Here is a 24715-nt window from a genome sequence, read left to right on the forward strand (position 1 = left end):
ACTGCCACCACAATGGGAAATAACTCCAGTAACACCAAGTTGCGAAGGAAACCAGCTTCCTTCCATGCCTCCGGCCAGGGCTCAGCGCTCCACCGACCTTGACAGTAAGCTTCGTAACCAACCGACCCTGCCGCGTCTGTGAACAACACCAAATCAGCGTTGCTGACCGGTCCTGTTTGCCACATCGAGCGACCATTGAAGGAATCCAAAAAGGTCCCCCAAACCCTCAGATCATCCCTCAATTCAGCGATCAGCCGCACAAAGTGGTTCGGCACTCGAACCCCCGCCGTGGCCGCCGACAACCGCCGGCTGAAGATGCGCCCCATAGGAATGATTCTACAGGCAAAATTTAACTTTCCCAACAAAGACTGCAGCTCCTTCAACCGAATCTTCCTCTTGACCCGCGCTACACTTACCTCACTCCGCAGCGCCACCACTTTGTCCTCCGGCAACCTACACTCCATGGCCATGGAGTCAATAGTGATCCCTAAGAAAACCAATTCCGAAGTCGGGCCCTCCGTCTTGTCCGCCGCCAAGGGAATGCCAAAACGCTCCGCCAAGTACTGCACTGTGCCTAGCAACACCCCGCAACAGCGGGACTCCGGGGGCCCCACACACAGGAAGTCATCCAAATAATGGACGACGGAATTCACCCCCGCCACCTCCCTGACCGTCCATTCAAAGAATGAACTAAAAGCCTCAAACAAGGCGCAGGAAATGGAGCACCCCATCGGCAGGCAACGATCAACGAAATATTCACCCTGCCAGTGACACCCTAACAAACGCAAACTGGCGGGATGCACCGGCAAAAGCCGAAATGCCGACTCGACATCCGTCTTAGCCATCAGGGCACACCTGCCGTATTTCCGAACCCAGGAAACAGCCGCATCAAACGACGTATAGGTAACCGCACATTGCTGCGGGTCAATACCATCATTCACCGAATTCCCCTTTGGGTAAGACAGATGATGAATCATCCGAAACTGCCCCGCCTCCTTCTTAGGAACCACCCCTAGCGGGGACACTATCAAGCCCGCTACCGGCGGCTCCGGAAATGGGCCAGCCATCCGGCCTAGCGCCACTTCCTTGGCCAATTTTGCCGACACCACTCCTTGATGGAGCAGTGCCGACCTCAAATTCCCCGACACCGGAGGGACCTCCAGCATCGTACTAGGGACCACGAAACCCTCCCTGAAACCCGCTTCCAACAAGCCCGCCGCCGCCCTATCCGGATACTTACTTAGAAAAGGCAGCATCCTTCCCAGTCTCACCGGCGTCAGTCCCTTTTCCAGCGCCCTCTCCGGAACGTCCTTTCCCTTGTTTAAAACATCTGTTAAAGGCGTGTGTCCCCCCACATCCTGAACACTCATGTTTGAATCGGCATGACCCGCCAAACCTACAGGTTCCGTCATTGAACTGCCAACAGACCCCTTTCTTTTTAAGGGCCGGCGATCCCGCGGCGGAAGTGCCGCCGGCCCCCCCTGGAAAAGACTGGCTCGCCGGCCTGGTCATCAACCTCATCCACAAACTGATGTCCTTATGGTCCCACCGAATGGACGGCCGCACTGCCTTACGCTGACGAAATTGTTCGTCATACCGCAGCCACGCTAACCCCCCATAAACCCTATGCGCTTCATGAATGGCATCAAGGTAACAAAACAGTGCGGAGCAGTTCTCGGGGGCCTTTTCCCCAATTACGCTCGCAAAAATCGCAAACGCTTGCAGCCAATTCGCAAACGTGCGTGGAATCAGCCTGTATCTGCGCTTCTCCTCCTCATCTTTTTTACTCTCGTCCGGTTTTACCCGGTCGAGATTAAATTTTTCCAGCGGGAGCAGTGAAAATATTTCCACAAACTCGTCTTTTCCAATTTTTTCCCTCACCTCCGGCTTCAGGTGGGCCCCTAGCGGCCCCTCAAAACAAATGTAAATCTCTCCCCTTGCCGCGTCGTCCAACCGGACTTTCTCGACGTCCTTATCCTTGTCCTTGTCTTTCCGCGTCGCCGCAGATCCCTCGCTGTCCTTCTCTGTCTGCGTCCCTGCAACTCCTGTTGTGGGTGCTGTCTGTGTGGGGGGGGTAACCACTGTTACCTGCGCTGCCTGCAAAAGGGGTGCTGACCCCGTGGGGAGACCCACCTGTGCGGGAGGGACCCATGGACTCACCGGGGCTGGAACTTGGGGGGCACTCCCATCTAACCTACGCAGCAGCTCCCGCAAAGCATCCCAGACCCCCCCTTCCCCCGTGTGATTAAGCACCGCCACCCCCCCACTAATCTCATGTGACCCAACCGGCCCACCTCCCCCCATAGAACGTTGAGACTTGGTCTTACCAGGTCGGCGCGGCCGTGACGGTCCTCCAGCCGAAAGTCCTGCTGCTCTCCCGTCCTCCAGGGGGTCCTCCGTCAGCTCCCCCTCCTCACTGCTGCTGTATAGCACCGCCGCCTGCCCGTGTGGCCTCAGACGCTCCTCTCCTCTTCCACCTCGACCGCTGGACACAGCTGGCGTAGTGAGAGGGGCGGGGGCGACCCCCCCCCCCCGAGGGCTCTCCTCTCCATCGCTGCTGAACTCCTCGATAAGCTCGTCCCTCAGCACCGCCGACGCGGCCTGAGCACCATCCCCACTCCGGTCAACCCTCCCAGGCCCCTGCCGAGACCTGGAGGCGGGACCTCCCGACTGGCGCGAATATACTGTTGCCGCTCCCCCCCCCACCGCTAGTGGAGGCCTCGCCACGTGCTAGGCCGCCGCCTGTGGATCGCGCTAGGCCGGCGCCTGCTGGAGGATCCTTCCCACGTCGGGCCGCCCCCCCGACCGGAGCATCGCCAGTGGGGGCAGCCGAATGGATCTGCGCCCGTACTACCATAGGGGAAGGAGGCCTAGAACCCCGGGAATCGCCGCGCTGTGCACCCTGCGCCCTCCCCCCCCCCGCGCGGGAACCGGATGCCTGGGCCTGCTTCGCGGGGGGGGACCGACTGGGGCTCCTCACCCTCCTCTGGGACCTGGGGGTATTGTCCGGACTAAAACGCTCCGGCGGAATAGACCGCCTGGAGCGCGTGGATGCAGGCCGCGTGGTGGGAGGGCCCTGCTGTACCCCCCGCAGAGACGCGGTAATCTGGCTTTGTAGCCAGTCCGCTCCATGAACCTCCGCCACAGCCTTCAGCTGCTCTAACAAGCTAGCTACCTCACTCATGGTCCCTCACTGTCTAACCAGGCCGCACGTACCGCTGTAGGATGCTGGATGACTTTCCCTTCAGGCTTCCTCTCCCAGACTGCTGCTGCCCCCTCCTCCTCTCTCCCAACGAATCCAGCCAACTCCTCCCCTTTGCTGCATCCTCCAATCCAGTAAGACTCCTACTCTACTGACCACCCCCATTACTTTAACCTCTTCCCCACTGCCAGTTACCTACACCCTGTCATGTTGTACTCCACCTACGTTTCACTACGGCTCCATACTTGTCTTCTTAGAGCATATACCACAAAGTTGCTGTTGCATTTTATGAACTGCTTAATGTCAAACTGCTGATTATTTGCAGGGGAGGTGTAGTTTTTCAAACCCCTCTGTAGTCGTGTCACGTCTCTACATGGTTTGCACCTTCTGCAGGAAAATAAACTATTGCGGTCCCAAAATGTGTGGGGTTTGGTTGGTAAGTCTAGGACTTTAACCACCAGATCACCATGGTTTGGGGCATTTCTATATATAAATTGTGGTTTTGGAGGCAGTAATGTTCCTAATTTTTTGTCTAGATATATGCCATTCAGTTGTTGCGCTTCCTCTGTGTGCAGCCAGAGGGCGCTATGCATGATATGTATGTCGGCCCTTAGAAGTCCTACTGCCCTCCATATAGTGATTTCTGTTTTAGCACATGCAGTGTATCCCTTATTTATTTATTTAATTTATTTTAACTACTATTGTGTTTTACGTATATTGGAGTTTTTTTCCATATATTTATTCCTATTGCTCGAGCATTTCAATGTTTGCAGCAGTGCATCTTTTAATGGTCTCAATTTTAATACGTCACTAGTTACCAATGACATAGTTTGTCACATGCCTGTGCCCTATGATGGTTGCCGATCATTCACTAAACTGCAGCAGATGTGCGCATTGTGAGTGAATAAGGCATACATCGTAGGTGAACTGGGCATTATCACTTCCGCCCTCACACGGCCAGGATCCTCGGCTGTGTGGGTATAAAGACGTTGGAGGCGTGAGAGCGCGTTGGACTTCCAAAAGGGGCAGAACTGATGCATATTTAAAGCCGGTTGGTGTGATGGGTAGTCACACCATCAGACGAAGTTAGGAAGTGAGGTGTGCGCTCCACGGACGCAAACCAGGAAGACGCTGGAGGAACTGAGAAACAGCAGTCTTCAGGGTCAAGTTAGTCTGAGCAAACACTACATTTATTTTACCTGTTTTGATCACCTGTTTGGTACGCATTTATGTATAAGGGGGCATGTTGGGTCATTAAATCTTTAAACGGTACTGCTCTATATGGATTTTATTTTCCACATATATGATAACAGGATCGAACATAAAGTGTATCTAAGGTGGTGACCACAGACAGTGGAAACGGATGTGTATGATATGCTTTTTGACATCATATATCTGGTGAGTGCATCCCTTTAAGGGGACCAATCCCCCCACGTGGTAAACATCCCTTGGTAAAAGGAGCACTTATGATAAGACCATTGACCAATCACAACCATCCCTGTCAAACACACTGAATGTCATTTTATGAACTTTTTACAAACGCAAGTGTGTTTGCAGCGCTGCTGCAGGGCTATTGTGGACTCTGTTTCTTTGAGTTTTAATATTTTTGCTTTTTTGCTCATATAACACACACACACTTATACAGTATATAGTCACACACGCACACATACACAAATGTGAGATATTTTGATAGACACTGAAGAAATTACACTTTTCTATAATGTAAAGTAGTGCGTCCACAGCTTGTATAACAGTGTACATTTGCTGCCCCCTCAAAATAACTCAACACAGCAATAGCAATTAATATCTAAACCACGGGCAACAAAAGTGAGCACATCCCTAAGTTAAAATGTCCATATTTATACCCAATTAGCCATTTTCTCTCCCCTGTGTCATGTGACTCGTTAGTGTTACAAGGTCTCAGGTGTGAATGGGGAGCATGTGCGTTAAATTTGGCGTCATCACTCTCACTCTCTCATACTGGTCACTGAAAGTTCAACATGGCACCTCATGGCAAAGAACTCTAAAGGGATCTAAAAAAAACAAACAAACAAACAAAAAAAAAAGAATTGGTGCTCTACATAAAGATCGCCTAGGCTATAAAAAGATTGCCAAGACCCTAAAAATGAGCTGCAGCATGGTGGCCAATACCATACATTGGTTTAACAGGACAGGTTCCTCTCAGAACAGGCCTCGCCATGGTCGACCAATCGAGTTTAGTGCACATGCACAGCATTATATCCACAGGTTGTCTTTGGGAAATAGACGTATGAGTGCTGCTAGCATTGCTGCAGATGAGGGGGTGGGGGGGTCAGTCTGTCAGGGCTCAGACCATACACTGCATCAAATTGGTCTGCATGGCTGTGATCCCAGAATGAAGCCTCTTCTAAAGATGATGCATAAGAAAGCCTTCAGTTTGCTGAAGACACGCATACTAAGGACATGATTACTGGACACATGTCCTGTGGTCTGATGAGACTAAGATAAACTTGTTTGGTTCAGATGGTGTCAAGCATGTGTGGTGGAAATCAGGTGAGGAGTGTGTCTTGCCTACAGTCAAGCATGGTGGTGAGTGTGTCATGGTCTGGGGCTGTATGAGTGCTTTCGGCACTGGGAGCTACAGTTCATTGAGGGAACCATGAATGCCAACATGTACTGTGACATACTAAAGCAGAGCATGATCCCCTCCCTTCAGAGACTGGACTGCAGGGCATGTTTCCAACATAAGGACCCCAAACACACCTCCAAGACGTCCACTGCCTTGCTAAAGAAGCTGAGGGTAAAGGTGATGGACTGGCCAAGCATGTCTTCAGACCTAAACCCTATTGAGCATCTGTGGGGCATCCTCAAATGGAAGGGTTAGGAGAGCAAGGTTTCCTGCATTCATCATCTCCATGTCGTCGTCATGGAGGCGTGGATGAGGACTCCAGTGGCAGCCTGTGAAGCTCTGGTTAAATTCATGCCCAAGAGGATTAAGACAGTGCTGGAAAATAATGGTGACCACACAAAATATTGACACTTTGCACTTAATTTGGACATTTTCACTTAGGCGTGTACTCATTTTAGTCGCTAGTGGTTTAGACATTAATGGCTAAACCGTTGAGTTATTGTGAGGGGACAGCAAATTGACACTGTTATACAAGCTATACACTCACTAATTTACATTGTAGCCAAGTGTAATTTCTTTACTGTTGTCACATGGAAAGATAAAAAAAATGTAATATTTGCAAAAATGTGAGATACGATACATACAGTTGTGCCCATAAGTTTAAATACCCTGGCAGAATTTATGATTTCTTGGCCATTTTTCAGAATATGAATGATAACACAAAAACTTTTCTTTCACTCATGGTTAATGGGGAGTGCCTGGGGATGTTCCAATCATGCCCATCAGCACTAAAAATTCGAGGACCATCTCGGTACCCAAAGATTAAACCAGTTTATAAAGAATTCACGATTAAAGATAGTTAAAAACTGTTGGTACAAAAGGACATAGGGCGTGCACTATAACCATGCAAAGTAATGGTAAATGGCAATAAACACATAAACCCCATTCACCAGGGGAGTTGAGGTGTGTATCCCATTGAGATCCTAAATCCTCGTCACGATACACATCTCAGTTTAGTTATACTAAAAAGTCCCTATTTAATCCCCCTTCTGCATCCATTCACCATATAGAGGTATTTAAACAATTAACCCTAAAGGATTTGGAAAAAATTGTGCCCAAACGAAGTATGAACCCAAGATACATACAAGACGACATCAGTGCCCTGGAAAAAAAGGAAGGACATTGTTATCCGCCCAGCAGACAAAGTGGAGGTGTAGTGATTTTGACCAAGGAATTTTATCATTCCCAATTGACAGAAATGTTAGCAGATAAGAACACACACACACACACTTCTAAAGGGTGACCAGACTAGAAACTATAGACAAGATTTAATAAATCTAGCCGATTATGGTTTTGATAATAGGGTACTCACAAAAAAAAAAAAAAAGATGCCTGGTACCTAGTTTTAGTTGTATACCAACAATATACACCCTTCCAAAGGTCCACAAAAACATGTCTACTCCCCCAGATCGGCCTATCGTGAACATAGGTTCTGTCTCAGCTAGACTCAGGCAAAATTCCTACAATCCAGTGTCACCGACACCAAATCTTACCTCAAGGACACTAAAGATTTCCTTCTATGTCCAAGTAAGATCAAATTGCCAGAACAAACATATATATGGTAACAGCTGATGTATCATCGCTGTATACTATTATAAAAAACTACGATGCACTTTTAGCCTTTAATTGGGCTTTCAGCTAGAGGGAGGATATCCCATTTATCCAGAAGAAATTCTTGGGGTTATTACTTGTGTATAAAAGTGAATACCGTAACAGAAATAATTGTGTCAAACAATACTCAAGGAGAGGGGTTGCAATGGGCGCAAAATTTGTGCCCAGTTTAGCAAACCTCTTCATGAGCGAGTGGGAGGATAAGTTCATCTATGCCCAGAGGAGGATTTAATTGTCCTATAAGATGTATATAGATAACCCATTTTTCATCTGGGCGGGTACTGAAGAGTCCTTAAAGGACTTTATGAATTTTTTCAACGGTAACCCAAACATAATGTTGGACTACCAGTACAGTAAAGAACATGTGAACCATTTGGATGTCACTGTCCTAAAACTCCGGAAAACGTATTACCAAGGTATATTTTAAGGCTCAGACCGTAACAGTTATCTATCTATACATAGTGGACACCACCCAACCTGGCTACAGAACATACCAAAGGGTCAATTCACACGAGTCAGAGGGAATTGCCCCCTTGACTCTGATTTCCATGTTCAATCAGAGATATTAAAAAAAATAGGTTTAGCTTTCAGCACTGTGGCACTTTGAATGGCAATTGCGCGGTAGTGCGACGTGGCTCCCAAACAAAATTGAAGTTTTTTTCCCACAAATAGAGCTTTTGTTTGGTGATATTTGATCACCTCTGCAGTTTTTATTTTTTACGCTATAACCAAAAGGAGTGACAAATTTGAAAAAAAAAAAAGACAATATTTTTTACTTTTGGATTTGATAAATATCACAATTATTTATTTTTTTTATATTTTTTTCCGCAGTTTAGGCTGATATGTATTCTTCTACATATTTTTGGTAAAAATATGCAGTAAGCATATATTGATAGGTTTGCGCAAAAGTTATAGCGTCTACAAAATAGGTGATAGATTTATTGCATTTTTATTTTTTTACTAGTAATGACGGCGATCTGCGTTTTTTATTGTGACCATGACATTGCGATGGACATATCAGACACTTGACACATTTGTGGGACCATTCACATTTATACAGAGATTAGTGCTATAAAACTGCACCGATTACTGTGTAAATGTGACTGAAGGGGTTAAATATGTTCCCTAGGGAGTGATTCGAACTGTCGGGGGAGGGGACTCACAAGTGGAAAGGGCTCAGGGAGTGCTAAATGTCCGTGGGCTAGGGGCGCAAATTGCTTGTCTTGCCTTGGGTGCTGACAACCCATGCTACGAAAATGTTACTGTTAGGGGTCCCCACAACTTGGGAAATTTTATCAAGGGGTCACGACACTAGAAGGTTGAGAACCACTGATCTAGAGACATGCCTCTCTTTGATAGAGATCTGGATGGCAAAGAGTTACCTTAAACTCAACGGAGCAAAAACAGAACTTCTCCTGTTTCACGCCAAGCGGATGAATCAACATGCAACATCGTGGGTACCCCCGCCCATTCTGGGCAAAATCATCTCCCCTAGCGCCAAAGCGCCAAGTCAAAAGTCTCAGGGTCATCTTCGACTCCTACATGATAATGGAAGCACAAATAGGGTCCGTAGTCAGCAGATCTCACCATCTGCTGTGCCTACTACGCAGACTTACTCCTTTTATTCCCAAAGAAGACATAGCGGTCGTAGTGGGAGCAATTGTGAACTCCAGACTGGACTATGCGAATGCCCTTTACCTCGGACTCCCAAAGTACCAAATCGCTCGTCTGCAAGTCGTTCAAAATACGGCCGCCAGACTTGTGACTGGGAAAAAGCCCTGGGAATCAATCTCACCTTCACTGAGAACCCTTCATTGGTTGCCAGTAAAAGACAATATTGCTTGTAAAGCACTCTGTCTAACGCATAGATGTATCCATGGGAATGCTCCCCATTATCAATGCGAAAAAATAAAAGCTTATAATCCCAATCGCGTTCTGCGATCCACCAATCAAAATCTTCTTCAGATACCGAAAGCCAACTACAAGTCCAAAGGAGATAGAAGATTTGCGGTCCAAGGTCCCAGACTATGGAACGCTTTACCAACCAGCATTCGGTTGGAGGAGAACCAATTAGCCTTCAGGAGAAAGATCAAAACTCATCTCTTTTGATATCAAAAGAGACAGGAACAACAAGCGCCCAGAGGTGATTAAGTTTGCATGTGTCACGCTATATAAGTTTCTCATTCATTCACTCACAAGTGGATTTGAACAGATCAGTCCGCTCATATCATGTGAACATTGCTGTGAGCCATTCTGATCACATTTTGAGTTTTACATTTATCACGCATTTTGTGCATATATTTTAGAATAAACATAGTATAAGATGAATGGTGATTGGGGAGAGCTACATGGGATCATATTAGTAGATTCAGGATGTATAGCATTGCAGCATTAGACCAGTCAGATTACCATTATTAAAAGGTTGCTGGGCACTTGCAGATCCTTTTTTTGAATGTTACTTTAATGGTTGAGATTTAATGGTGCTTTATAAAGTGATATATGTACAATATTGCATGTCCATTTCAGCCATCTTTCACACAGTGTAACAATATTTCCTTTCCCCTGTTTGATCTTGTTAGGATGCATTAAAAGGCTCACATAGTGAATTTGATCGTTCTGTAGGGGGAACCATGGGTGATCACATTTTTACCAGAGCAGGGGTTAACACAGAACTCAGAGGTTATAAATTAGCAAGCTCTGCCATGTTGGTCATGCCTATTGATAAAGATGGATTCACGAAACACTTCTAGATGTACTACACTGCTTGCAATGCAATGACTGTCGAGCCTGCATGTTCCAACTGCAGTCACTATCGCCGCTCAACAGAAGATCTAACAGAACCGAATGAAAAAGAAAGGAAAAACTAGACGCCAATCTCTCCACCAACTTGTCTCCACGTTTTCTTCACAAATGGCTACCTTTTGTCAACACAACCTCAACAAGCAACCAACTCCTTGGCCACCTCTCTACATCCATTTTCAATAACTCCCTTCCACCATGAAGTCTTCCTTTTGAATAGTTACTAACAAAGAATAACCTTTCAGGAACTTGGGGCACTCCTATTCATATCCTGTTGGCAAACAAGCACAAGACTAGGAGCTCACCCCAGATACACTACACTACTCTGTCTTTGGGTTTCAGTATAGTCGACTTTATGCCCTCCCAGTACCCCCTTACCCAACTCTCTCACTTTAAAATGTGTGTATATACACACACATATATATATATATAGATATACATACACAAAAAATTATATTATATTTTATTTTATTTATATATATATATATATATATATATATATATATATATATATATAGCAGTTCTAGGTTTTGATTTATATACCTCACTATCTTATCCAACCCCAATGTCTCCCCTTACAGAGTTTTCAGGTCTTCTTTATCTACTCTACATTCATAGTTTCTAGGCCACGCTTCATATGAATACAACGTCGTCCCCCTCAGAGTTACCCCCCTGCCTATCGGCCTCCCCCTTTTCTGCCCAACAGGGATGAAGCGGGAAGGTGTCTGAGGGGACGGTGAGGTATCCCTCCTGTTAACTCCTCTTTACACTCAGGCACACTCTTGTACTTTTCTCATGGATACGAGGCGCACCACCTTTGTGTCCTTAATGTTCAGCATAAATTCTTGTGTTACCAGAGTAAGATCCACATTGGTTTATCTACAAAAACAGTACCTTGTAACCTGTGTTTTTCTGAATGTTAAAAAAATATATATATATATATATATATATTTTTTTTATATATATATATATATATATATATATATATATATATATATATATATATATATATATATATATATATATATATATATATATATATATATATATCCATTACTATGCAGTTGCCACAAAGTATCCTGCTTACAGCACGCCAAACAGCACAGAGACAAGCCTCAAACCTTTTGGCACAAAGTCATTTGGAGCGATTAGACCAAAATGTAGCTTTTTAGTTAAATAACCATAAATGTTTCATTCAGAGAGGGGTCAACAAGGCCTATGATGAAAGGACCCTGGGCATATGAAACACCATGAAAAAATTTAAAAAATGAAAACAGCAACTATAAGTTTATGAAAATAAACTCTTGATTGGCGCTCTGGTGAGAGACACAATAATGCCACAATATTATGGCTGCTTGGGGTCACTGTCTGCAAATAATGCTTCCAAAATGACTATTTGAAGAAGAATGCAGTTTCTGGAACAATCTAGATTATAATTGGAGAACTGATCTCTGAACAAGTTCATGAATTTGACATTGGGCTTGTACAAAATGTACTGCAACTGCTTTATCAAGGTTAATATTTTTTTTTTTGCTGACAGCAGTGCTCAAGCACTAACTAGATGTCAGTCCCATGTTTTGAAAGCTGTATTTGAATGGCAATGTCCTCTTATCAGCATAGACCAGTGAGCAAGGACATTGTAGACAATAGATGCAACAATCCACATCACAATTGAAACATTCTTGATAGGAAATGTCTGACCTAAATGAGGGTGGTTGAACAAAGCTGCACAGATAAAGAACTACACAGATTGCATTTATGACCAGCAACTTTTTTTTAACACTGTTTGTTCTGGGTGTAGAAGTCTAGAAATAAATTTAACCTAGCTGCCATTACTTTAGCCAAATATCTTAGCATCCGCGCATAATAAGGATATAGGTCTATAAGACGTGGTCTGCAGCGGATCTTTCCCCTTGCCTCTGTCATTGATATGGGCAGTTTCCCCTCCACCTCAGCCCAGTTCAACTTCAATACTTCCCCATAATATTTAAAGGGTTTCTACTGGGAGGCCATCTGGTCCGGGGGATTTCTGGTTGGCCATTTCTGCAACTGCTTTCTGTATTTCCTCCAAAGTTATTGGGCCTCTAGTCCCTCCTCTGTTTCTGTAAGAGCCAGTATCTCTATGTTCCTAAAAAAAATATCCATTTCCTCCCCTCCTGCAGTCCCCTGCGATTTATACAAATTGTCATAATATTCTCTGAACGTGTCTAATCACTGACACCTGAGATGAAATTACTCCCTTCGATGTCCTAATCGTGGGTACTGCAGATGGGAGGAGTTAGTTCTCACTTAGTGAGCTAGCATTCGTCCAACATTTTCCCTTTCCCAAATGCAACTTGCTTCTGGAATAATCTCTTATTTTCAGAATTTCCTAGTCACTACAACTTTGTATTCCTGTTGCTTATTCAGCCATAGTCTGTTTCTCTGGGGATGGGTTTTCCACATATTCCCTTTCTGCATTCACTAGCTCCTTAATCCCGTTCTCCCTCTCCTTTGATACCTTTTTTAATTTTGGCTACTTGAATACATATACCCCTGAGGAATGCTTTCAGCACGTCCCACATCACTCCTTGTCACTATAATGAATGAATGAAAACTTATATAGAGCAGGAACATGCAAACTTAATCGCCTCTGGGCGCTTGTTGTTCCTGTCTCCTTTGGTATCAAAAGAGATGCGTTTTGATCTTTTTCCTGAATGCCAAGTGGTTCTCCTCCAACCAAATTCTGGTTGGTAAAGCGTTCCATAGTCTGGGACCCTGGACCGTGAATCTCCTTTCTCCTTTGGATTTGTAGTTGGCTTTCGGTATCTGAAGAAGATTTTGATTGGTGGATCGCAAAACGCGATTGGGATTATGAGCTTTTATTTTTTCGCATAGATAATTGGGAGCATTCCCATGGATACATCTATGCGTTAGACAGAGTGCTTTAAAAGCAATTCTGTCTTTTACTGGCAACCAATGAAGGGTTCTCAGTGAAGGTGAGATTGATTCCCAGGGTTTTTTCCCAGTCACAAGTCTGGCGGCCGTATTTTGAACGACTTGCAGACGAGCGATTTGGTACTTTGGGAGTCCGAGGTAAAGGGCATTTGCATAATCCAGTCTGGAGTTTACAATTGCTCCCACCACGACTGCTATGTCTTCTTTGGGAATGAAAGGAGTACGTCTGCATAGTAAGCGCAGCAGATGGTGAGATCCGCTGACTACTGACCCTATTTGTGCATCCATTGTCATGTAGGAGTCGAAGATGACCCCGAGACTTTTGACTTTGGCGCTAGGGGTGATGATTTTGCCCAGAATGGGCGGGGGGGTCCAAGTTGTTGCAGGTTGTTTCATACGCTTGGCGTGAAACAGGAGAAGTTCTGTTTTCGCTCCGTTGAGTTTAAGATAACTCTTTGTCATCCAGTTCTCTATCAAAGAGAGGCATGTCTCTAGATTGAGGTGGTGATCCTTTTTATTGCAAATGCGGAAATATAATTGCGTGTCGTCTGCATATGAATGATAAAGCAGTTTTTGGCTGCTGATGATTTCAAAAAGCGGACGAAGATAGATGTTGAATAGCACCGGCGACAGAGACGATCCTTGAGGGACTTCGCACGATAATGTGCGTTTCTCAGAGGTGAAAGGTCCTAACTTCACTGTTTGCGATCGGTTGTCCAAAAAGAGGAGAACCAAGATAAATCGCCTTCTGCGACTCTGGCTACTTCAGCTAGCCGAGTCAAAAGTAGCTTGTGGTCTACGGTGTCGAAGGCTGCACTTAGGTCCAACAGAACCAGAAGACAAGATTCTCCTTCGTCTGCTGCCTCAAGAGCGTCGTCCCATATTTTGAGCAATGCTGTTTCCGTCCCGTGTCCAGGACGGAAGCCCGATTGAAATGGATCAAGTAGGTTGTGGGTATCTAGATGCTGTTGCAGCTGTTGTACCACTACTTTTTCCATTACCTTTGAGAGAACGTTTAGGCCTGTTATGGGACGGCGGTGAATTGGGTCCTTGGGGTCTAGGGTGGGTTTCTTTAAGATAGGTCGGATTATGCCCTCTTTCAACTGGGAGGGCACTATGCCTTCCTTGAATGATTGGTTGATAAGCTGCGTGATAGGAGGTGCCAAGATGTCAGCGCATTCCTTCAGCAGTTTAGTGGGGATGATATCATTTGGCGCTGTGCCGTTACGCAAAGTACCAATGATATTCTTAGTGGCATGGATAGAGATGGGTTCCGGCGTAAACTTACCTAATTGTGGTGAATTACTGCATGTATTGTATGGATAATTACGGGGGGGTTGGGGGGGTGTTTTGCTGAATGCTTTCCCGGATTCCCTCGATTTTATTAATGAAGTAATCTGATAATTCATTGCAAAATTCTTGGGTATCCGAATTGGGGGCTTCAAGACATCCTGGATTCATCGTCTGAGTGACCAGCTTGAAGAGTTCGCGTGGGCGATTTAGGGCGCTGTTGATAGCCTCAGAAAAATAGTTTTTCTTGGCTTTGAAAATTTCTTTGTGGTATTTTCGTGTTGTTGCTTTGTAGATGAGGTTCTCATCTGAAGTGCTTCTTTTCCAAGCAGCTTCCGCCCTTCTGCGCTCTTGCTTCAGTAACGCCAGTTGGTTGTTGAACCAGCTGGAGGTATTTTTCCGGATGTAGGTTTTACGTTTTGGCGCTATTAAGTCGGCTGACTGTAATAGGGCTGTGTTTATGGCATCCAGTGTTTCTTGAGCCGTTTGATGCGGCTGAATTGTTTTTATTTTTTTCCTTAACGTGGTTTTGAAGAGTTCCGAGTGGAGCTTCTTCTGACATCTAGTCCAGTATGTTGTCACTGGTTTTGATGTTTTTGTTAAGGGGGGGAATTCGGAAATAATGAATTTAATTGCATGGTGATCTGTCCATGGCAACGGTTCTTTTTCCAAAATTTTTATTTCCAGATCTTGTCTGAAAATAAGATCGAGTGTGTGACCTGAAGCATGTGTGGGCTCACATACTAGTTGTTCTAGCCCTAAACCTTCCAGGTGGTCAATACAGGCATCGGCAACGGGTCTTGTGGGGAGTTGGCCCAGAGATTAAAGTCCCCGAGCAGCAAAAGATGTTTGCCGTTAAGGGTGTAAGTGGAGATAAAGTCCGTCAATGATAGTAAAAGCTGCGATTTTGGGCCAGGTGGTCTGTAGCAGAAGAATGTGGACGGTCTTCTGGGAGTTTGTTTGCAGTTGTAGAGTGAGGGTTTCCATGAATGGAAGAGGGTTTTGAAGGACTGGTTTGGTGATCGCAAGATGAGTCTTATGGATCACCGCCAGTCCTCCTCCTCTTTGCCCTGTTCTGTTTTCCGTTATAATACGATAGTTTTCTGGCACCAATTCTCCTAGAATGGTGTTACAGTCGGCTGTGAGCCAGCTCTCTGCAATAAAGAGGCAGTCTAATTCGTGTTGTAGTATGAAATCATGGATTTCTAGTCAGTGTTTTACTGCCGATCTTGTGTTGATCAGAGCACATGAAGTGTGCTTGAGCTGGGGTAAACGGCTGAGATTTTTTAAAGTCGATCGTCGATCGATTCTCAAAAGTCGCTCAGTTCTAAGGGCTTTTTTAGTGATGGCTGGTAGTATTGCGGCAAATCGCCTCAGATCCCCAATGGTTTCTGCAGAATATTGCAGATTAGCCATGGTCGTATAACACCAGGGGGGGGGGGAGGGGAGTATTAACTAATCCTCGATCCTGGCTTGGTCCAGAGGAAGGCAAAAAAAACCTGGCCGTGCTACGCCAATATGCTACGACAGGGAAAAAAATTCCTTCCTGACCCCTTGTGAGGCGATCGAGCGAACCCTGGATCAAGTTCAATAGTATTGAGAAAGGAGAGAGTGGAGTTGGGTGTAGCAAGATGGCCGCCGATCAGTCAGCAGAATCCAGCTAGGGGCTGTCAGATTGAGAGGATCCATGCTGCTGGGGAGGATTTGATCGATTGCCGGGAGGAGAAGGTGCTCTTCAGGGGTAGAGGGGGCTTTATTGGGCCGTTTGGGCAGTTTGGTGATGGTTACCGGGGGGGGAGAGCGGCGCGCCGCTAGGCCGCGGATGAAGCCGCGGCCTTTCCTAGATCGCGGCTGCCGCGATTCTTTCCAGGCCGGCGCGGATGTATAGAAAAAACGCCTGAAAAGGCTGAAATTGAAGCGGAGAGATGGCGGAGGGGTGCCCTGAGTAGGGGTGGTAGTGTGGGGGTACAGGATACGGAGTCTATCCGGGCGGAAAGCCGCGGCTTTATCCTTAAAAGGACGGCCGCAACCTACCCCCCGGACAGAGGGCAGGAAGACGGGCGGCAAACTGGTAAACACCAGGGCTTACCTTTAAGGAAGGAGCCTGTGAGGGGGGCAGGAGATGGACTACTGGAGGCCAAGGGGAAAAGAGGCAATGGTTGGTCCTGGAAGCGGTGGTGTGTGCTTCGCCGCTGGGAGGAGTGCACCTGTCTGCAGACTGACTGCCTGTCTAGCTTGTCCCTGAGTGGAGCAGACTCGTCGGAAGCGTCCTTCTCCACCTAGCGGCTGACTGACTGAGCAGTCTCTAGCTTCTCTGGATTTTCTGATGCACTGAAGCACCTGCACCTTCATTAAACTCTATAAAAACTCTTAATTTAAATAGTACCTTGTCTGGGTTCCCCATTAAATCAAACCATAAGGGACTCATCTTCCATATCCTGGGAGGTCTTTTCCCTTCCAGAATTACAGAGACCGTCATCAGTGAAGGGTCTGACACCCCTCTAGGTTGGTATACTATATTCTTTATTATCTGGATTTCTTCCACATTACCCAAGGCCAGATCTATCCTGGAGAGTGTGGAATAGGAGCTTGAAAAGCATGAATATTGTAACGCATCTGGATTCCGCACTCTCCACATATTAACTAACCCTACATCTTGTAGGAACTGATACAACCAACTCTCAGAAACATTTGGCTCCCGCTTTTCTACTGAAAACCTATCCAGGTTTTTATTTATAACCTCATTGAAGTCCCCCACTGCTATAACTGGTGCCCCGAATTTTATCTATCATAAATTTCATTAGTCTACATAACTTCTAATTTAAAAAGGTGGAGGAATATAAATATTTGCAAGAACATACTCCCTATTTTCTATGACACAATAAAGATAGATGATATACCCTCCCGCCACATCTATACTGAGCTGCCTGCAAGTGAACGCAATTCCCCTTCTTACCAGTACATTCACACCCCTTGAATAGTGATATTGAAATTTCTTATTTTGAAATTGTAACTTAACACTTCTAACTAGACTGGAAGATTATGAAAACCGAGCCAGATGTTCCAATCTGTGCATCAGGGTATCCCTGAAACAGTCATTGATCAGCAATCTACTATCACAGGATTATTTCAAGAACTTTAACCGGCTATTCCAATTGAACACTTGGAATTAGAGAACACCAGGCCCTTACAGCCCTTACAGCCAAAAAAGCAGATGGATTCCCAAGCGATATAAATCACAAAATTCCATTATTACTGGACTAAAGAACTCTTGGCGGCCACCAGAGATAAAAAAAACTTAAACTTCCAGGACAACAACCATCAGCTGTTCGCTGACTTATCCCAACTCACCATAGCTAAAAGGCAAGCAATGAAACCTCAGCTTTCCCTTTCTCCAATCATTTCGTCTATCAAGGCTCTAAATACACATGCAGATTAGAAGAGCTTCAGCAAACTCTCCTGAAACTCCATCACACAAAACAGACTCCTCCTCATCTCTAAACAGCGCCTTTCAGAAAGCTGGGAAATATGCAAACCAGCATTCCCACAAGATAATTCATTATGCTTCACCTCCTCTGGACCAGGAAGACTCCATGGACTGACAACATAGGATTCTATTCGCTTTGGTTCCAAAGAATTCTCTTCTATATACTTGTTCTGGGATTGTCTTTAACCACGTGCCGATCGCCGCACGACGATCTACAGCGACAGAATGGCATGGCTGGGCATAAGGGCGTACAGATACGTCCCCTTTTAGATGCGAGCCGTGGTCGGGAGATCCGTGACCGTGCCCGCGGGACCCGATCGCCGCCGATGTCCCGCGTTCAGGTCACAGAGGTGAAGAACGGGGAGAGGTAAGTGTAAACAAACATCTCTCCGTTCTTCCTAGTGACACCGTCAGTGATCATCTGAAGGCGTTAAGTGTGACCTAGGGAGTGATTATAACTGTTAAAGGGCATGGCTTGGCGTGATACGTCACTGATCGCTGTTCCTGATGAGAGGTCATCAGGAACAGCGATCAGTGACGTATCACGCCAAGCCATGCCCTTTAACAGTTATAATCACTCCCTAGGTCACACTTAACGCCTTCAGCGCCCCCTACAGGTTAACTCATTCACTTGCCAGTGTCATCTTTACAGTAATCAGTGAATTTTTATAGCACTGATCACTGTAAAAATTACAATGGTCCCAAAATGATGTCAAAAGTGTCCGATGTGTCTGCAATAATGTCACAGTCGCGATAAAAATCGCTGATCGCCACCATTACTAGTAAAAATGTTTTTATAAAAATGCCATAAAACTATCCCTTATTTTGTAGATGCTTTAACTTTTGCGCAAACCAGACAAACGCTTATTCCGATTTGTTTTACCAAAAATATGTAGACGAATACCTATCGGCCTAAACCGAGGATTTTTTATATATATATATATATATATATATATATATATATATATATATATATATATATATATATATATATATATATATATATATATATATATATATATATATATATATATATATATATATATATATATCAAAAAGTTAAAAAAAAAATTTTTTTTCAAAATTGTCGCTCTATTTTTGTTTATAGCGCAAAAAATAAAATCCGCAGAGGTGATCAAATACCACCAAAAGAAAGCTCTATTTGTGGGAAAAAAAGGCGTCAATTTTGTTCGAGAGCCACGTCGCACCACCGCACATTTGTCAGTTAAAGCAACACAGTGCTGAATCTAAAAAAGTGGCCTGGTCTTTGACCAGCGAAATGGTCCAGGGCTGAAGTGGTTAAAATAGCCTTGTGGCCAAATGGAGCCCATTTCTGAAATTTCATACTGAAACAGTGCTTTCCTTTCTTAAAAAAAAAAAAACATAGTTGGATTCCTCTATATTTCTTTTAGATCCTCTGATATTTCAGATATTGAATACCGACCATTTTCTGTGCCTGGGTATGGTGCTTGCTGGTAGTGATAAGAATGGCCTACACATAGAAAATCATATTTGGAATCAGAGGACCAAATACCTAGAGACCAAATCTCCTAATCCTCTATCCCAGGGATATGCAATTGGCGGACCTCCAGCTGTTGCAAAACTACAAGTCCCATCATGCCTCTGCCTCTGGGTGTCATGCTTGTGGCTGTCAGTCTTGCTATGCCTCATGGGAATCGTAGTTCTGCAACAGCTGGAGGTCCGCTAATTGCATATCCCTGCTCTATCCTATAGGATACCATTGTCCAACCTAGTCATGGGTCAAAATTAATGGTCAAACGTTTATAACCACATACTAGTTATGTAGTAAGTATTCTGACTCTGCAGTTAATTTGTTCCTAGAATACTTTAAGGTAGAGCAATGGTCGATTTTTGACTACAATCGGTTCAGTGAGTTTTAATACTTCCATGTAGTCATGGACCCAGTTTCTCATCCACACCCTTATAGCCGAATACAAATACTAACCGCTCCCCTTTCCCTCCCCCCCCCTCTTTACCCCCAGACCCCTTCCCTATATTGGGCAGAAACTGATCTCATATGCATTTTTTAGCAATACCCCTCAGTAGTCATACCGAAACGATCATCCATTTAATGCCCTACAGTCCATACACATATAAGCATCTTTACAATGCTATTTTAGGGCTTTTCTCCTACAAGCAGAAGATCCATGTGCCCTACATTGCCTCCCTCGTTTTCCCACCCTTGATATGTGGGAGTTCGATGCAGACATTTTTTCCCTGATAGGGATTCTTATCCCTCATCAGACAATTTAAAAAAATGGTCTATGATACTTTATACATTGTATTGCCTAACCTTTTATGTTTTCATTTTTTTCTTCACTTTAGACTCCACTTCTCCACCTCCAAGTCTACACAGGTTCAATTCAACCAGCCAAGTTTGCATAAATACTTGGCATGTCTTATCTCCCTAATCAGCTACCATGGCACTGTGTGTTCAGGGCATTAATGTACCACAGAAACGTACCAAAGCCTTCCGAACTTTTCATGCACAAAAAGCACATAGTATGTTTACAAGAAACATTTCACCGAAAACTCCACTCCCAAATTTATGTCCCCCTTTTACCCACAAATATATATGGCTTCAGCCACCACCAAACAAAGGGGAACTCATAGCATTCCACCACTCCATTAACACTCCAAACCCGAAAGCAAAAACCCGGAAGGAAGATACTTAATCCTCATGGGACATAATATGGATACACCGATCACAGTGATATCATATTATGCTCCAAACAGCCCATGCCTTGCCTCACACCTCTTGCAGGTGGTGACAACTCATTAAATGGGTACAGTTAGCATGTGTGGGTATTCTAACCAGGTCCTCCTCCCATTTCTTGATAAATCTCCCTAAATCCCACCCCAAAACCCAATTAAGCTATTACTCTCTCAGCTCCTCTCTAAATATAATTTGGTTGACTCTTGGAGAGAAATCAACCCGACAATAAAAAGGATTTACATCCCCATCAGTCATTCACTCGTATTGATCATATATTCCTAATCATTGGCATGTTACCAGAAATAGCCACATCAGATATAATTCCTATCCCATGATCTGACCACAATGTGGTTTACACAACTATCGCCTCCACTATACCTAAGGCACATGACTCCACCTGGAATCTCCCTGATATAATGCTTAAGCACCGATCCCATCACCTAAAAACTAGAACAAGCATTAAAAGGAATATTTAAACGCATGACAAGCTCAGACATCTCTCTATTAACACTTTGGGAAGCTCACAAGCCTGTATTGCATTGAGTATTACAGAGACGTGAATGCAGAATTCTTGCTCCGAAACTCAAATTAGAATTTAATACAGTTATTATATCCTTTCAAGAAAGCCCTAATTTATTGGAAAAAAAACTTGCTTGGAATATGACATGTTCCTCACGGAATCTGTTGACAAATCTTTCCACCGTTCTAGACATAATTTATGAAATCCAACAAACAAAGCACATACCTGGCACATGCACTGAAATCAGTAAATCATTTAAACCAATCCGTTTAACATCATCAAAAAATATATACACTAGTAACCCAGTCAAAATTGTACATACATTTCAGTCCCATCTAGCATCCTTGTGCGCGCCCACAAATGAATTCAATCCTATTGAAGCCAATACCACCTTTTCCCATATAACCCTGCCAGAATCATCTCATGCCCAAAAGAGGTTTACTAGAAAAATCTATCACAATGGAAGAGGTAGCAAATGCCAAAGAATTAAAAAATGAAGACCAGGTCCAGATGGATATTCGGCTTTAATTCATAGTTTCGTTCACAGGGACTCTCACCAATCTTAGCTGAGGCTTTTAACCACCGTAATACTGGGCACTTTCACCCCTTCCTGCCCAAGCCATTTTTCAGCTTTTAGCACTGTCACACTTTGAATGACAATTGTGTGGTCATGCAACACTCTACCCAATAATTATTTCCCCAAAAATAGAGCTTTCTTTTGGTGGTATTTGATCACCTCTGCGGTTTTTATTTTTCACGCTATAAACAAAAGGGCGACAATTTTGAAAAAAAAGCAATATATTTCTATAATAAATATCCCCCAAAAATATATAAAAACAAAAAAAAAAATTATTTTCAGGTTTGCTCGATTCTTCCCTTCCCAACTTTCAATGAGATTTATGACTTACCACAATCAGAATAATTCAGGTGCCTTCAAATTAAAAACTTAACACCTTTTAATAATGTTGATATTCATTGATGAATATAGGTATGATTTCATTCTTTACACTCAACTTCTAGTCAATCCCAATCTATAGTTAAACCAACCTACGCTCTGAAATGGGAGGAGGACCTGGGGCAAACCCTTGAAATGGCAGACTGGTCAGGGATGTGGTCGATAACTAAATCGGCCTCACCTAATATTATTGCGGTGGAAGTCAATTACAAAAATCTGACCCGATGGTACCGTGTACCTTCTTGAATAGCCAAAAGCACACCTAATTAATCAGCCCTTTGTTTTCGGGGTTGCTCGGAAGTAGGTACGCACCTTCATATTTGGTGGACATGTCCGATAACCCAAACCTTTTGGAAAGAGATCTTTGAAATAGCTTCCAAAATATTTCTGATATTGGTACGACCAGACCAGTTCACTGTACTACTTAATTTGAAACCAGACTGCGTAACACATTCCCAATTCAAACTTAGTCCAACTCCTCACAGCTGCAAAACAATGGCAAAGGCATGGAAGCCCCCTGTATTGGTGTTGGCCGAGACTAAGCATAGAATGTCCCACACCAAAATGATGGCTATCAAACTAGACCAAATTCAAAAAGATATGGTACCCATGGATAAATCACCTACCGCCATACTTTGATTAATCAGTCCTCCTACCATGGTAGCCGTTTCATTCAACCAAACCATTTTCTACACTGATGCCTGAGTCGACCTTGTGGACTTCAACTTTCTACCTTTTTTCTCTTCTACTTTTCCTCCCCTCTCGCCTTAATTTTACAGCCCACTCTTTAAATAACTACGACCTGTACCCTCAAAACTCATTAGAGACTAACTACTGTTGGTACTATAAAATATAATATCGACTATATTATCACATGACCTTTTACCAACTACTCAGGTTGTATTTAGATTCCTACCACTTGAAAAATATTTTATTTAATTGCCAATGTCTGTATAACATTGTATGACAGCTTCATTATCTCTATAAGTATGGTTGACAAACCTGTTAATTACTGTGTATTTAATAAAATCTTTTGACAAGAAAAAAATGACAAGAGTAACTTTAGAGATTAATTTATACATTTATGACAGATATATAAATACAATAAATAAGAAAAAAACTCAGCAGAAAGAACAGTGAAAATAATATTTTAACAAGATGTACTACATTCCCTCTTGAGACACAGGCTTGCACAAATAGAAACTGAGTTGGAATTTTTTTTAAGGAAACCAGGTTTTCGAAGCAACTAACCAAACAGTAGGGTTGAGCCCAATGTTTGAGTCGAACGCAAGTTTGAATAGCGAACAATTTGCAGTGTTCGTGGCAATTTCGAAAGCCGCGGAACACCCTTTAAAAGTCTATGGGAGAAATCAAAAGTGCTAATTTTAAAGGCTTATATGCATGGCGTTGTCATAAAAAAAATTTGGGGACCTGGGTCCTGCCCCAGGGGACATGTATTTTTAAACGCCTATTTTTTCTGGAGCAGTGATTTTAATAATGCTTAAAGTGAAACAATAAAAGTGAAATATTCTTTTAAATTTCATACCTTGGGGGGTGTCTATAGTATGCCTGTAAAGTGGCACATTTTTCCCGTGTTTATTACAGTCCCTGCACAAAATGAAATTTCTAAAAAAGGAAAAAAAAGTAATTTAAAACTGCTCGTGGCTATAATTGTCAGGTCCCGCAATACAGATAAAAGTAATTGAAAAAAATGGCATGGGTTCCTCCCAGTCCATTACCAGGCCCTTTGGGTCTGGTATGAATATTAAGGGGAACCCTGCTCCAAATCGAAAAATGGCATATGGGTCCCTCTCAAAATCCATACCAGACCCTTATCCGAGCGTGCAACCTGGCAAGCCGCAGGAAGAGGGGCCTCCTGAACCGTACCATGCCACATGCCTTCAACATGGGGAGGATGCTTTGGGGTCCAAAGCACCATGTCCTCATGTTGATGGGGACAAAGGCCTTATCCCCACAACCCTTGCCCAGTGGTTGTGGGGGTCTTATCAGAATCTGGGGTTCCCCTTTAACAAAGGGGACCTCCAGATCCCCACGCCCCCTATGTGAATTGGTAAGGTGTACATTTTACCCCTACCATTTCATAAAAAAAGTGTCAAAAATGGTAAAACAGAGGAGACAGCTTGGGACAAGTCCTTTAGTTCTGGAATGAGGGAGAAAAAGGGCCGCACTTGCTCTGCCTCCAGGAGCAGCTCCCGTCGAGTGACGCATCTACCAATGTGACAGCTGTTATATAGCTGAGGGCGGGGCCACCCGCTACATGTGCGGGTGACCTCGCCCCCTCTGACGCCACAGGGAAGTGATGCAGGGTTACCCAATGATGTGTGCGGATGACACCAGCCCCTCTGACGCCACGGAAAACACCTGTGGCATCAGAGGAGGCAGGGTCACCTGCACACATAACATAACCTCAGCTATATAACAGCTGTCACAGCAGTAGACGCGTCACTCTGTGGGAGCTGCCCATGGAGGCAGAGCTAGTGCAGCGCTT

Source organism: Rana temporaria, chromosome 2, assembly GCF_905171775.1.
Source record: "Rana temporaria chromosome 2, aRanTem1.1, whole genome shotgun sequence".
Classification (NCBI taxonomy): Eukaryota; Metazoa; Chordata; class Amphibia; order Anura; family Ranidae; genus Rana; species Rana temporaria.